Source organism: Centruroides sculpturatus, unplaced genomic scaffold (assembly GCF_000671375.1).
Source record: "Centruroides sculpturatus isolate CEXI.00-Female unplaced genomic scaffold, Cexi_2.0 scaffold236, whole genome shotgun sequence".
Taxonomy (NCBI): Eukaryota; Metazoa; Arthropoda; class Arachnida; order Scorpiones; family Buthidae; genus Centruroides; species Centruroides sculpturatus.
In genome coordinates, this window is record NW_019384403.1 from 771,278 (window position 1) to 785,205 (window position 13,928).

The window sequence follows — 13,928 nt, forward strand, 5'->3', positions numbered from 1 at the left end:
TATACATTTCCGCTTCATTAATTGGCTGAAATCTTATTGTAGCCACGCCTATTCCCGAACGTCTAAGCTACAAAGTGTAATAATTGGATAATTTAAAATGTTTTAACGGAAATTTATAATTTATATTACAATTAAAGAATATTTTTATATTTTTTTCAGTATATATTATAAAATTTAAATATAATTTCATTCAGGGATTGGATAGACTAATTGCTAATTTTAAATGTAATTTTCTTACAAATAGGGGGGTGAATATGTTTGAATTGGATGCATAAACTGTTTTTTTTTTTACAAGGAAACTACAAATATATTGCAAATTTTACAGTTATTTTTATGGTTTAAACATCTTTTTTTGGTGCTACAGGCACATTTCGAAAGTTCTATATAAATTTCACTTAGTATGTAATGTGTTATAGCTGTTTTTCCAACATTTCGACGAGCATAAAAGAGATTTCAAGTTCGAAATGATGGCTAAAAGTGAGGTAACTGATGTAACATTTTACAGTTTGTGTTCACTATAAAACGAAAAATATACATTTTTCGTCTTACGTAGATGGGTACATAACTAAGAAATTATGAGAGTAGATGCAACAATTTTATCGTTACCAAGACTTTTGATGAAACTCTTAAGTTAGAAATGATGGAACTCATGTTAGTTATCCAACAGAAATTGAAGAAAATTAGAAAAACTTGACAGAAATGTGGGGATGTACAGTACTGTACAGTACAGTACTTTATCCATTTGAAACGAATATTTTTCCCGGCTTACGCAAAATTATTAAAACTAGTGTTTTGTGATTTAGAAAACACTTTTAAACACACACTATATATCCAAAAGTCAGTTAACTATTATAAAGACTACATCTTACTGTCTTATTCGAATAATTTTTTAAAGTGAGATTCTTATTTGTTCAATACATGAAGTACAGTACAACACTTTGACACATTGACGCACACATGTCACGTGTGTGTGTGTGTGTGTGTGTATACGTAAACGCGCGCGCCCACAAAACGTTCTTGCAAAAGAGCCCGGTTAACTGATTTTTGGGCCGCACGGTATTTTTCAATATATCTTGATATGACAATGAAATATAGAATGCGTAATGTGGAATGTTATAATTTATGCATAATTTTTCGCAATAAATGCGGAAGAAACCGTTAAAAAATGATAAATTATTTTCTACATTTAGAAGTCGATACCGTGTATAGAGTGACTCAAAACTCAGTTAACCGACGTAAGAACGAAACGCTTTCATACTTACGAACTTAGCAAAACTCGTTCAGAATTAGATCCTTTGCTTTCATTATGTGAAAATGACGATCAAAACCAAATACAGTAAACTGACTTTTGGGCCTCTCTGTATAAGAGAATTTTTTAAAAATATCTATATTATATTTAGTAGTTAAAGAATTACGTTTACTGCAGCTGACGTTTTTGAAAATGGACGACATTCACATGTAGGCTATGTCGGTTTATAATAATAAATCAGCCAGGACATATTTAGAAATGTGTCCTGGCTGATTTATAACACTATACACAGTAAAAAATATACTTAATTCTCGATTATTGCTGTCGCAACAAAAATACCCGTATTAAAAAAAAATGGGCGCTTTCTAGTAATCGAGTGAAAGATTTTTGAAATTTAGTTCTATAATTCTACTCAAAGTAATGCATGCATGAGGGTTTTCGAGTATCATTTACACAAATGGTACTCGAAGTATTCTAAGTGAAACACTCTAGTTCAATGGAAAACTTTTATATAAATGACAGGTAAATGATCAATAAAATAAACATCATCGAAGTGTAGAGTCAGTTTTCGAAATGTTTGTTCACTGAAACTTTAGAAAATGGACGGAGTTAAAGTTTATGTAATGCGAAAATTTCAGTCTTTCCAGCATTTGATGAAAGTTTATTATAGGAGGAGTTTTAAAAATTATGCATAAATTATTATAATTAACGTATTGTGGGAGGAGCTAATGGATAAATTACGCATAAATTAACATACATTAGAAAAATCGAGTCATTTATTTTTCAAGGATTGAGAAATGATTTAGGCGGAGTTTGCATAAATTATAATATAATTAATGTATTCTGGGCGGAGTTAATAAATAAATTATACATAATTTAACATAAGTTATTAGTTTTCTTTCTTATATATATATATTCTGAAATGTCATTTTATGCTTTCATTTAGCGATTTAGATTACAGAAAATTCTATTTTCAAGAATTAACTGATATAGGCTATATTTTAGGCGGAGTTTACATAAATTATAATATAATTAACATATTCTGGACGGAGTTAATAAATAAATTATTCATAAATTACTCGCTTTTATACAGTCAAACCTGTGAATAACGGTGACTGACAGAAACATAAAAATGGCCGTTTTACGGAAGTGGCTACTGTTTGTAAGTTATTTTGCATACATTTCTGAAAACAAAATGGCCGCTGTTTAGAGGTGCCCGCTATTGGAGGTTCGGTTGTATATATGTATCAAAATAGCGCATCATATTTGTTTTGTTTTTTATTTAGCGATTTTAAATACCGTGTTATTGAATAAACAAATAAAAAAAAGTTTTTGCTGTTTTTCCGTTATCATTAATTAAAAAATGCATTTCATATGTTAATTTTGTTGATTTAAAGACATTTAAAAAAAAATTATAATCAATAAACTTACCCATGCTTTCTGAAAAACTCAAGAAAGATGCCATTAGTAATGCAAGTATACAAAAGTATAAATTCATATTGAACCTGCGTAGAAACAAATTATAATTGCATCTGATGAAATGCAGGGTGGACCAAAACTCAGTTTACCACGATGTATGTGTTTCAATACACTTTTTATTGAAAAATTTGTGGGGTATCACATGGATTTCTAAACTGGCTAATCGAGTTTTGAACCACCCTGTATGAAAATTAACTATACAAGGTGGGCCACAAATCGGTTAATCGTGTTTTCTTTACGTGTTCTCAGGTATACAGTACTTGCTAATGGTAAACTGGGCTTAGAGCAGCGTGTTTTCTTTTAGTGGTAACAAGATTAAGCGTTTAAGTGCTTCGATTAGACGGTATTTAGCTTTTGCAATGATCAACTGACTTTTGGGTCACCCTCGAAACCGTGTTATTACTATTATTAGAATTTAGAATTATTGTAATTATTTAACAGAATAAAATTAAATACATCTAAAAACATAAGCACCTTTACTTACATCCTTTGTTTTCTAGTAATTGTAAGCTTTCTTTTTAATATTTTATAGGAAATTTGATCTTTTATCCTTGTAAACTGTAATATAAATCTTCTTAAATTTAATTTTCTAAGCTTTTCTTTTGAGAATAATTTATAATATCAGTTATTATTGCTCGGTTATAAATTCTGTTTAAATTAATGCACCCTGAAAATAATCTATATGTAAATAAATAACAATGTTTTATTTTAAGAAAATTAAATTTAAGAAGATTTATATTACAGTTTACAAGGATAAAATATCAAATTTCCTATAAAATATTAAAAAGAAAGTTTACAATTACTAGAAAACAAAGGATGTAAGTAAAGGTGCTTATGTTTTTAGATGTATTTAATTTTATTCTGTTAAATAATTACAATAATTCTAAATTCTAATAATAGTAATAACACGGTTTCGAGGGTGGCCCAAAAGTCAGTTGATCATTGCAAAAGCTAAATACCGTCTAATCGAAGCACTTAAACGCTTAATCTTGTTATCACTAAAAGAAAACACGCTGTTCTAAGCCCAGTTTATCATTAGCAAGTACTGTATACCTGAGAACACGTAAAGAAAATACGATTAACCGATTTGTGGCCCACCTTGTATAGTTAATTTTCATATAGGGTGGTTCAAAACTCGATTAGCCAGTTTAGAAATCCATGTGATACCCCACAAATTTTTCAATAAAAAGTGTATTGAAACACATACGTCGTGGTAAACTGAGTTTTGGTCCACCCTGCATTTCATCAGATACAATTATAATTTGTTTTTACGAAGGTTAAATATGAATTTATACTTTTGTATACTTGCATCACTAATGGTTCTTTTTGATTCTCGAGTAAACTAGCATTATATCCAATTAAACAATTCACCACAGTGATATTTACCACAAACAAACAACACAAGAGCTCCAACTAAAGCGCGTGTAAACACAAATAAAACGCAAATAACCACAAAGATGGCGCCGGGCAATTGCGCTTGCTCCTGACGACACTCGTGAGGTCGACTTGAAACTTCTCTATTGACTTTATAAACAGCAATGGATATCGTTTGTGTGAAAAATGCTGTGGAACGTAATTCGGTAAGAATGCAAAGAAGAATATTTAAATTTTACTTCAATTAAAACGATTTTTTCTATATTTAGGAATGCTACGGTTGTGGGGGGACCGTTATACTTGGAGATTTAGCAGTAGTTAATTCGGAATTAGGAGAAGAAAATCCATTCCATCCGAGATTTTTCGTATGTTCGGTATATGGTGAATTATTGGCGGATTTGATTTGTTGTAATCTAGAGCAGGGATCACCAAACATTTTTCACAGCGGGCCAGATAACATAGAGAATGACGAGCGCGGGCCGCATAACCATTTTGTTCAATACAGTACACTGAATACACAAAAAATAAAGACAACCAATATATTTATTTACCAATACACAAATACGATCGCTGCAGCAAGCTCTTAATCGCTTTTCTTAGAAACTTCATTGCAAGTACTTACACAAAAAGCGCTTTGATATCCAAAGTGGCAAAAAGTCGCCGAATTTTTTATTTTGCTGATTTTCCTAAAAATTATATTATTGTCAGATGCAAAGATCAGATTGGATTACTTCTGGCATTTATACTTATTAAGTACTGTATAAAAAAAATTAAAATGAGTGTAAGTTTATCTACAACTGTGATATTTCCATATGAATAATTATATTTTACCTCATTTGTGGAACAGAGTAGTGGCGGGCCGTATTCTAGTGACCCCTGATCTAAAGGGAAGAATTTACTGCTAACGTCATTACACGGAACGAATAAGACTTGCGACGATGTCACAGATTTTGAATTACTTTTAAAAAATTAAGAATAAAAAAAATTATATCATTCGCTTGGATTTTCAGCTGATTTTCGGAAAATGCACCAAATCAATATCAAAAGATTGGCACCCAAATCATGTTGTTTTCCGTTTGAATTGCGACGGATCTGTAAGTAGCCGAAAACTTGTTGTAAGGGAGGGTAGTCCATTCTTCATCCGCTGTTACGAAGAAGCGTATTGCAATATTTGCCACGAATGTGGAAGAACAATAGGAATACATTGCAACGAAAGACACTAACAAATAAAAATTAAAATATTTATGAAATAAAAGAAAAATTATTTTCAGAATATCTACAATGATAAATATTGGCACGAAGAATGCTTTGTCTGCAATAAATGCCGTATTTCGTTGATAGAAAGACTTTTCGCCTGAAAAAACATCTAAATCAACTACAAAGCGTGTTACGATGCAGCTTTCGATGAGAAAAATGTGGCCAAATATTTCGAGCGGGTAGAGGAACATTTAGATATTCTCGTAATTTAAAACAGACGTAAAAATATATTTAAAATTTAATTTTTCGGTACAAAAATGTTAACGTACCGAGACAAACAATGGAACAAAGAGTGCGTTCGCTGCATTGCCTGCGCTAACCTCGTAGGCAACGAAGGCTTCGTTGGAGTAGGTAACGACATACAATGCAACACCTGCTACCAACAAAAGTTCGGTTCAGCTTGCTTCGAGTGCCATCAAATTGTTACTGCCGACGATGTTATTTATGGCAACAAACTTTGGCATAGTCAATGTTTCTGTCGCACCGAGTGTCTGGTGCGTTTCACCCACCTGTTTTATAGAATTAAACTTTATATTGTTTTCCAGCAACCAGTCAAAACTGTTTACTGTAAATCCGGCAGTCAGTACAATACTGTATACATTATTCTGTACTTAGTATTGCACTGTACTCTACTGTATAAACTGTTATACTGTACTGTTCTTTATACTGTAATTTTGCAATTCGCTGGCCGATCGTGTCAGTAAAATGGAGTAGTGTTTTCCCTCTTAAGACGACAATTAGCATCAATAAATGGTTTTACCAATTGTTTCCTTTGCCTTTGACAATGGTAAAAGTAATTAGTTGATCCTATCGTTGACGCTCGTCGCCATCTTCTAATTTTGTCACTAGTGCGAATCGGCCTTGAAAGACGGAGGAATGAAGTACAGTAATAGAAAAGATAAATTAAATTGAAGAAAGCATTGATAACGTCACACACGATCCACCACTCTCACCAAGCTAATGGTAATTTGCACCGAATGCATCTCCTATTTCCAGAAGGGTTTTCAATAGAGAGCACTTGTAGCGCTGCCATTCCTGTATGAACTATTTATGAACAACATTAAAGTACACTTACGGGATCTCGCTGAATTCGGATTTATATTTTTGCTTATGGACTTTTTGACCGCTCATTTTGTTACTTCAGAACACTCACACATCAAGTGTTTCTAATACAGTGGTACCTTATTTTATTACGAAGAATTTAACATGAAGCAACCTTGAAGTTTGCTGAATCGAAGATTTAGCTAATAGTGTCCACAGGAGTGCCAAACCTCATGTTTTCCAACCATGTAACAAAACACTGCGTTGTCTCTGAAATTCAGCACCCCATTTCTATATAGAACCCATTGTATTCTACTTAAATAACTTCAAGAATTTAAAATGATTTTAAAAGTTTTATCCAGACATTAAATAAAATATTATTTTGATTATTTCATTCATTATTTTCAAATTAAAGTAAATTATAAAAAAAGATAATGGCGCATATCTGACTAGACAATATAAAGTTTAATTCTATGAAACAGGTGGGTAAAACGAATTGCCAGACTTTAAATTATGCTTTAATAATTTCAAATAATAAAATTTGAAATTATTAAACCATAATCTATACATTAAATTTTATTCAGCGTAATAAAAGTCTGAAATTAATAGTATAAAAGNGCACCCTTTAAAGGGTGCCAGAGGACTCTTTCTACAGGAGAGTGGCAATAGTCAGAACTCTAGTCTTTTAGATAAAAAAGATATATAATATGGAGGTGATTTTTATGTCCTTTTGTTTCTCTTAGCGAAGACTGAGGGCCCCCTACTTGTATCAGGATCGTGCCCATCTCATCTCCCTTACGCCCTATTTATTACTCTATACTGTTTACTGCGGTTTCAATTTAATTTCACATGCACCTAATATCTAAAATTTTTCATAAAAGAAATTATTAAGTAATAAAAATTTGAAAGACATATATGAAAAAAAAAAAATAATAATAAAAATAATCGAAAAAATATCTTTTAATTTTACTGCTTACTAGATGGCGCCACTATATCATTAGCTAAAAGTCTCGCTTTCTATGCTCTAAGTTGAGTAAATTTAAGTTTAGACTAAAATTACTCTAAACTTATAATTAATTATTGCCGTTTAGCATGAAAATATAAAAATAATTTAAGTTATTTAATTATTTTAAAAATATATTTAACATGTTTTTAGTAACACCGTAAACATAGATAACAAGCGTGTGTCTTATTATTTAAGTAGAGGCTCTACTGGTAAGTTTGTTTTAATTGTAATTAAATTACATTTACATTTACATTTACATTTAATATTCTTTAAGTTAATTGTAATTAGCTCCAGTGCGATTAAGGAAGGGTATAAGCGAGTGATTATAATTAATTCTTAATTGCCATTTAGGAAACGGCATTTTACGTCGTTAACTCTAATCGGTTAATTTTAAACGTAATTTAGTTAATTACAATTAAGTTATTAATTGTAATCAAGTTAATTGTGTTTAATATCGACGTAAATATAACGAACGTTGACGTGTTCGCGTGCTTGTTATTGCCACTGTTATCTCAAGCCAGTAAATTTATATTTTCTTCCTCTGTGTTTACACTTCGTTAATGTAGTTTTATTACTTGATAAATATGCAAATTGCGATGAATAATTTAAATAAACAACGTAAAAAAAATGTGCGGTTTTATTTATTTATTTGCTTATTTCCGAAAATTGTTCTGCATTTTGTAGGAGCGTTAAAAATAACGCTCCGTGCCTAATAGCCTACTAGCGTGATAATAACCGAGTTTACAACAATAAATTATATAAAGATTTTCTAAGAAAACTGCGCCATTTTCTTCCTCCCTTTTAAATGATATTATTGCGCTTTTGTGTGTGTGTCAAATACTACAATTTTGCGCCGAAAGAATAAATAAAAAGGTACGAAAGAAAAAACGAAATTTTTGCAAGTTGGATTAAGAAGCATGAAAAATGAAGTAAATTACGTAGGAAAATATATGTATATAACTTAGGCTTATATAGCCGATATTTTGCCAAATATAGGCGCATTTTGCTGGAAAATATAAGGCCTACACGATAAAAAACAACCCAATTTAGAGACGATACGTACTTTATTCTTGGTCTTACGTTCTCAAATTGTTTTCGCTTTTTTGTCTATTTTTGCAAATTCCACCATCAACAACAACATATGCATTCACCTATAGAAACAGGAAAGCTCTCTCTTTTTTTTTTTTTTCTTCCTCTTCTTCTTCTTCTTAACCTGTGGAAAAGAAACCAAGCAAAACAGAAAGAACGAAAGAAAAAAAAAATCGCTTACTTTTTACGTTATTCAAGAGCCGAAAGTAAAGTAGGAAGAGGGGAGTAGGGCAATTTCTGGCTTGTACAACGACCCCCCTGTGTGGAAAATTTAAACTGTAAATTTATACCGAGGTGTTAGGCTGTAATATCGAGTGTTGAAAGCCAAAGTTAGAACAAAATGGATATTAGTCGTGTTTAGGAATGTTTAGACGTGAATTGTTTCGATAGAGAAAGCCAAGTTCAAACGTCTCCTAGTAGAGAACGGAAGCAATATAAAGGACAAACGTGTTGGTTTTTCGGAATGCAATAATCGTGTGAATGCTGTAATTTTTCACCAGTCACTGTTGTATGGCTACTGTAATGCCTATTCCTCACCATCAACAAATGTTGGTGTCTAATGAGAGGTACAGCCGTTGGTTGATTCATCAGCACACAACGGAATTCCTGGTATTTTTAAATTGAAACGACTCTTTCCCCCGTTCGATGACAGAATTAATAGGTCCGACAGAACGTAGTTAATCTGATACTGACTCAGGAAGAACTGAGAGGGCTCCTACCAAAAAATAAAATAAAAAAATAAATAAAAAAAACGCTTTGACGGAAATCGTTTCTTGTGAAATATAACACTCTTTTTTGCATACTCCATAGCTGCAGCACCACTTTAAGGAATTTCGCCTGCAATTTTTTTAATGTTTTACTTTTTTACACTCGTTATTTTACTACTTTAAATGATAATCGAGTGCTCCATTTTTTTTTAAACTCGGTTTAACTTCAGGCCTAACTAATGGTTTGAATTGGTTTCTGTGATGAGTTTTATTAGAATTTAAGCTCTTTTCTTATGTAGGTTAGTGTCTTTTATAGATTTTTCCATTTAAAATAAAAAAAGTGGCTGTGAATACAGGAAAGTCATAAAAATCGGGATTGTTTCCCGTTCAGAAGAGATCGTTTCGGATTGAAATTTCCAAGGTTTTTTTCGTACGAAACAACTGAAAGATGACCGAAATATATTTGTTTCTTCTCATGTAGATGATGCAGAGACTATTGTACTTCTTTTTTTTATATATAAATAAACGAAGAAAAAAGTTGCTAGAGTGTAAAATTCATTGGTCATCTTTCATGCAGAAAACTAGAACAGACAAGTGATTTTTCTTTTATTTTTTTCTCTCCTTTCTTCTTTTTTTTATATCATCCATAACAATGATGTTACTGAGTTAAATCCTTAGAAATATATTACACTGGTATAATATTCTGTTAATTATTTACTGTGGATATCAATTTAAAATGTGTAACTAAAACTGAATATAAATCTTAAAATATAATAATATTTAATATACAGATACGTAATGTATAAATAATTATAGTCCTTATATAAAGTGTTACGTATAAAGATAGAGAATAAAAGAAAAAAAACAAAATGGCGTTGGTTATGAACAACGAAACAATTTCCTACAGGAAGAATTGATTGATAGTTTTACCTAAAAAGGAAACATTTATGTTCTGTAAAATAGTGATTTGTAAGCGGATGTGTCCTCAATGCAGAATTGCTAATGTTAATGATTCGAATCGAGTATTATAAACCTCAACAAATATTTATTTCGGGGATAGTATGCATTCTACGGGAATATTTTTCTAATCTGATGGGGGTGACAAATGCAATTGATAGGCCAATCTATATACATTTTGTACGTACAATGATCGTTTCTGTATTTACAAAACTGTTGACGTGAGGGGGTTATTTTCATGAGCCTCCCTCACGTATACATGATCAAACACTATTTTACAATTACTAATGTTAATGATTCGAATCGAGTGTTATAAACCTCAACAAAAGGGGATCGAAAGCATTGTTTCTTTCATAAAACACTCTCGGGGGTGTGTTTTTCTGATCTGAGGGGTGACAAATGCAATTGGTAGGTTAATATACACTAGTACATATACAGAAACAATAATAATTTATGTGTTTACAAAACTGTTAACACGAGATGGATATTTTCATCCTGTTGTGTAGGTTGTTACCTCCTCTACTCCTCCCTGAAAGAAAACCCTAATCGAAAGCTTCGTACACATAAAATAAAGAAGAAAGAAGAGGAAACAAAACACGATCACACACTATTTCAGAATATTAAAAAAAAAAAAGGTAAAGGGTAAGTGTATGCCTGAATCTTGCCTGTCTCCAAACTATGTTTAATAATGCAAATAATAGAGTATAGAATATTATGTAGGCATTGTAGTTTTAATCCCCAAGGATATCTGAATTAAAAATGTATGCTGTCGATGATATGTAAGGAGGGGGGGAAGAAAAAAAAAGAACCTGACGTTAACAAATCAATAACAGGTTTTCAGAATTTAAACAGTCATACGAAACATTTTCATTGGGGAACAAACAAATGATAATTACAGGTAAACGGTACCCTCCGCGGTAGCATATGACGTAATCACCATGTCATGTCGAATGGCAATCATGACAGGGGCTCAATGTTTTGACAACCAAGGGGATGAATAGGTACATACATAGGACATGAATGTCAACAGAGGTAGCTTGTAAGAGCCCGGGGCTCATGTCTGCACCTTCATTGCCCAGTGTGCGGTCTCACGACTATTATTATAGCGCCTCTAGTGGCGGCTACTAGCACTAATTATAGTGGTTCTATCTTGGATCCCGGACCATCTTTGCCTTAATCTATCCGACAAACTAAAGGTTACCGAACACCTTAATACCTGTAACTAGTGGTGCTGCAAACATGGACCGAGTTTGTACCAGGTGAGAAGATTACAAAACGGCTTCTATACTTGATTGTTGTTCGCGACGTGAAAGCCCGGGGGTACCATACAGATACACGCGTCTTATACCCTCTATCTTTTTTTTTTAATCCAACAAATTTTTATAACCATATATAGGGGGGTGCGAATAAAAAAAAAATTCAAAAAAATTAATAAATTCCCCGTGCCTTACATAATCTTTCACGAATGAAGACGTCGTTGATATGATCTAAACGTGATTTATTATTAAAATCTAAATCACTATCATTAATATTGATTTTACTCGTATTTTTTTTCTTTCTTTCTATATTTAATAAATTAAGTAATTTAATTTTGTTTTTCTTTTTCTTTTTAAATTTTATTCCTGTATATTTTTTGGCGTGAAGGTAACTCTATTTTATAAAACTAATACCTTTAGCAAAGGAGGTGTCGGAGACAATTATAGTGAAGGTGAGTCACTGTCAGGTGATCGGAAGGAGGAGTTATACATCACTTGACTTCTATACAGGAATTTTAATGGTAGGAGTAACAAATCATCAGAAACGTTGACACCTCGCATAAATGGACATACAATCTCGCATTTAAGCATTAAAACGATTATGTATTCGTTATACATTCGGGGATTGTTGCCTTGACAACGCCTATGTGTTCTTCAACATCTTTGTCTCTCTCTCTTTCCCCCCCTTTTTTATTCCTTTTTTTTTCCCTAGAAAAATAATAAATGGTGGCAAACAAAAGTATATACATTGTGACGTAATTATTAATTAAATTAGAATATGCTTCATTTGCATATGTTTACGTTTTGGTTAAAGGTTTTTATCTTGTCATTCACGCAAAAGTGATTAATATAAGTTATTAAAAATGGTCCTTTTTTTTTATTGTGTGAGGGGGGGATTTTGTGCTTTGCGTTTTTAATATAACNAATAAATTATTTTTGATTATTTTTTTTAATTTAGAAAGTGTTAAAAATTTATAAGTTTTAGTAAAAACACACAAAAAGTTAATTGAGGTTGACAAACTTTAAAAAAAGTTGGATTTATTAAACCCCTCTTAACTGCTGTTGTAACTTTTGATCACCTGACCAATGCTGGGTTAAGGAACGACCACGTGATTTGGCTGTCACGCGCAGTGCTGTCCTTGGGCTCGTTCGTCTCAAATATGAGTTCCGAAATGTTTCTGGTAAGAGGACGTGCTGGACTAGTGGAGAAAGGCTTGGATTACAGTCAACATAGACCCTGATTCGAGGCCCGGCCAAGGTAAGATTAATAAACAATAATGTTTAGATCTAAGAAAGGAGTGCGCGTTAAAAATTCTTTTCGCGCTTTAGACTGCCTTTTGACCACGATGTCACGTGACCGGATATGACGTAGCGAATCTTCAGGGGCATATATCTCGCGAAGGGTCGCGCGTAGGGGGATGGTTCATTAGACATTTATTGTTCGTACGGGGGAGGGCTACCCTTTGGGGGTGTCGACCCCCTCATTCGGAGGGTAAATCTTACCTACCAAATTTCAACTTTTAACTCCTAATCGTTTTTGCTCTGGGTTTATTATTATCATCATCATTATATCAACCCATTTCGATTATACAGTAATACCCCGACTTACGTGAACCCGGAGTTACGCGATTTTCAAATCTCGTCGATTCGTCTTTTGTTTGAGCGCCACGCAACCCTCGATTACTCACTCCCCCCACACTATTGTTCAGCTTACATGTTCGGATGTGTCGCGCGGAATCCACACATAGCTATAATTTATTTTGTGTTATTTATTTCTGTGTTTGTTATATCTACGGAGACTCGAGAGACTCTACTATGTCATCCAAACGAAGTAGAAATAATTCTTCCGCATCAAACAAGAAAAGAAAAACTTTATCTTTGGAATGTAAAGTTAACATTGGGTATGTTCGTAAAGTCGAACGAGTTAAACGAGAATGACGTCCAGAGCCGTAACTAGCCATTCCTGTGCCCTGTGCAAGAATTTGCATTTAGGCCCCTTAATTTATTTGGTTTTGGGAAAATAATAAAACAGCAACACTCATGTATTGTAAAGACAGTCCACAGAGAAAGCAGAAATCGTCACAGATAGTTTTTATTTTTTCATAACGCCAATCTATTTGACACAATAGAGTGTCAAGAACACTGTAAATTTGTATTTTAAATAATTTTTCGGATGTCAAGTTACTTCCTTCATTTGGTGTTTTATCTATTTCAGTGTTTCTCAACGGGGGCGCTATCGCCCCCATGTGGGCGTTTTTCCATGTTGAGGGGGCGATTTGTAACAATTTATATTTTGAGGGCGAAAAACAATTTTCTGGGCGATATAGTAAAACATTATATTAAGAATAATTAGATATTTTATTCGTTATATCGTACAATAATTAAACAAATAACATTATATAGTCACTAGTCTGTTCAATGCAGTACGAATTTGGCGTTAGCCTTGGCCCTCGGCATCGGAATTTTGAAGTGAAGGGGGCGATACTACGTAACGGTTTTATTGAAGGGGGCGA

General features: G+C 32.7%; 1 long non-coding RNA gene and 1 pseudogene across 1 annotated transcript in view; both read left to right on the plus strand.

Annotated features, from left to right (window-relative positions):
- The first annotated feature begins 4,266 nt into the window (after nt 1–4,266).
- On the plus strand, nt 4,267–11,966 carry LOC111618741 (annotated as a pseudogene).
- Nucleotides 11,967–12,385: 419 nt separating this feature from the next.
- The window catches only part of LOC111618734, a 22,508-nt gene continuing 20,965 nt past the window's right edge, over nt 12,386–13,928 (plus strand). The window contains exon 1 of the long non-coding RNA XR_002755631.1: nt 12,386–12,673. This is a non-coding gene — a long non-coding RNA (uncharacterized LOC111618734). The remainder of the gene's footprint in view (nt 12,674–13,928) is intronic.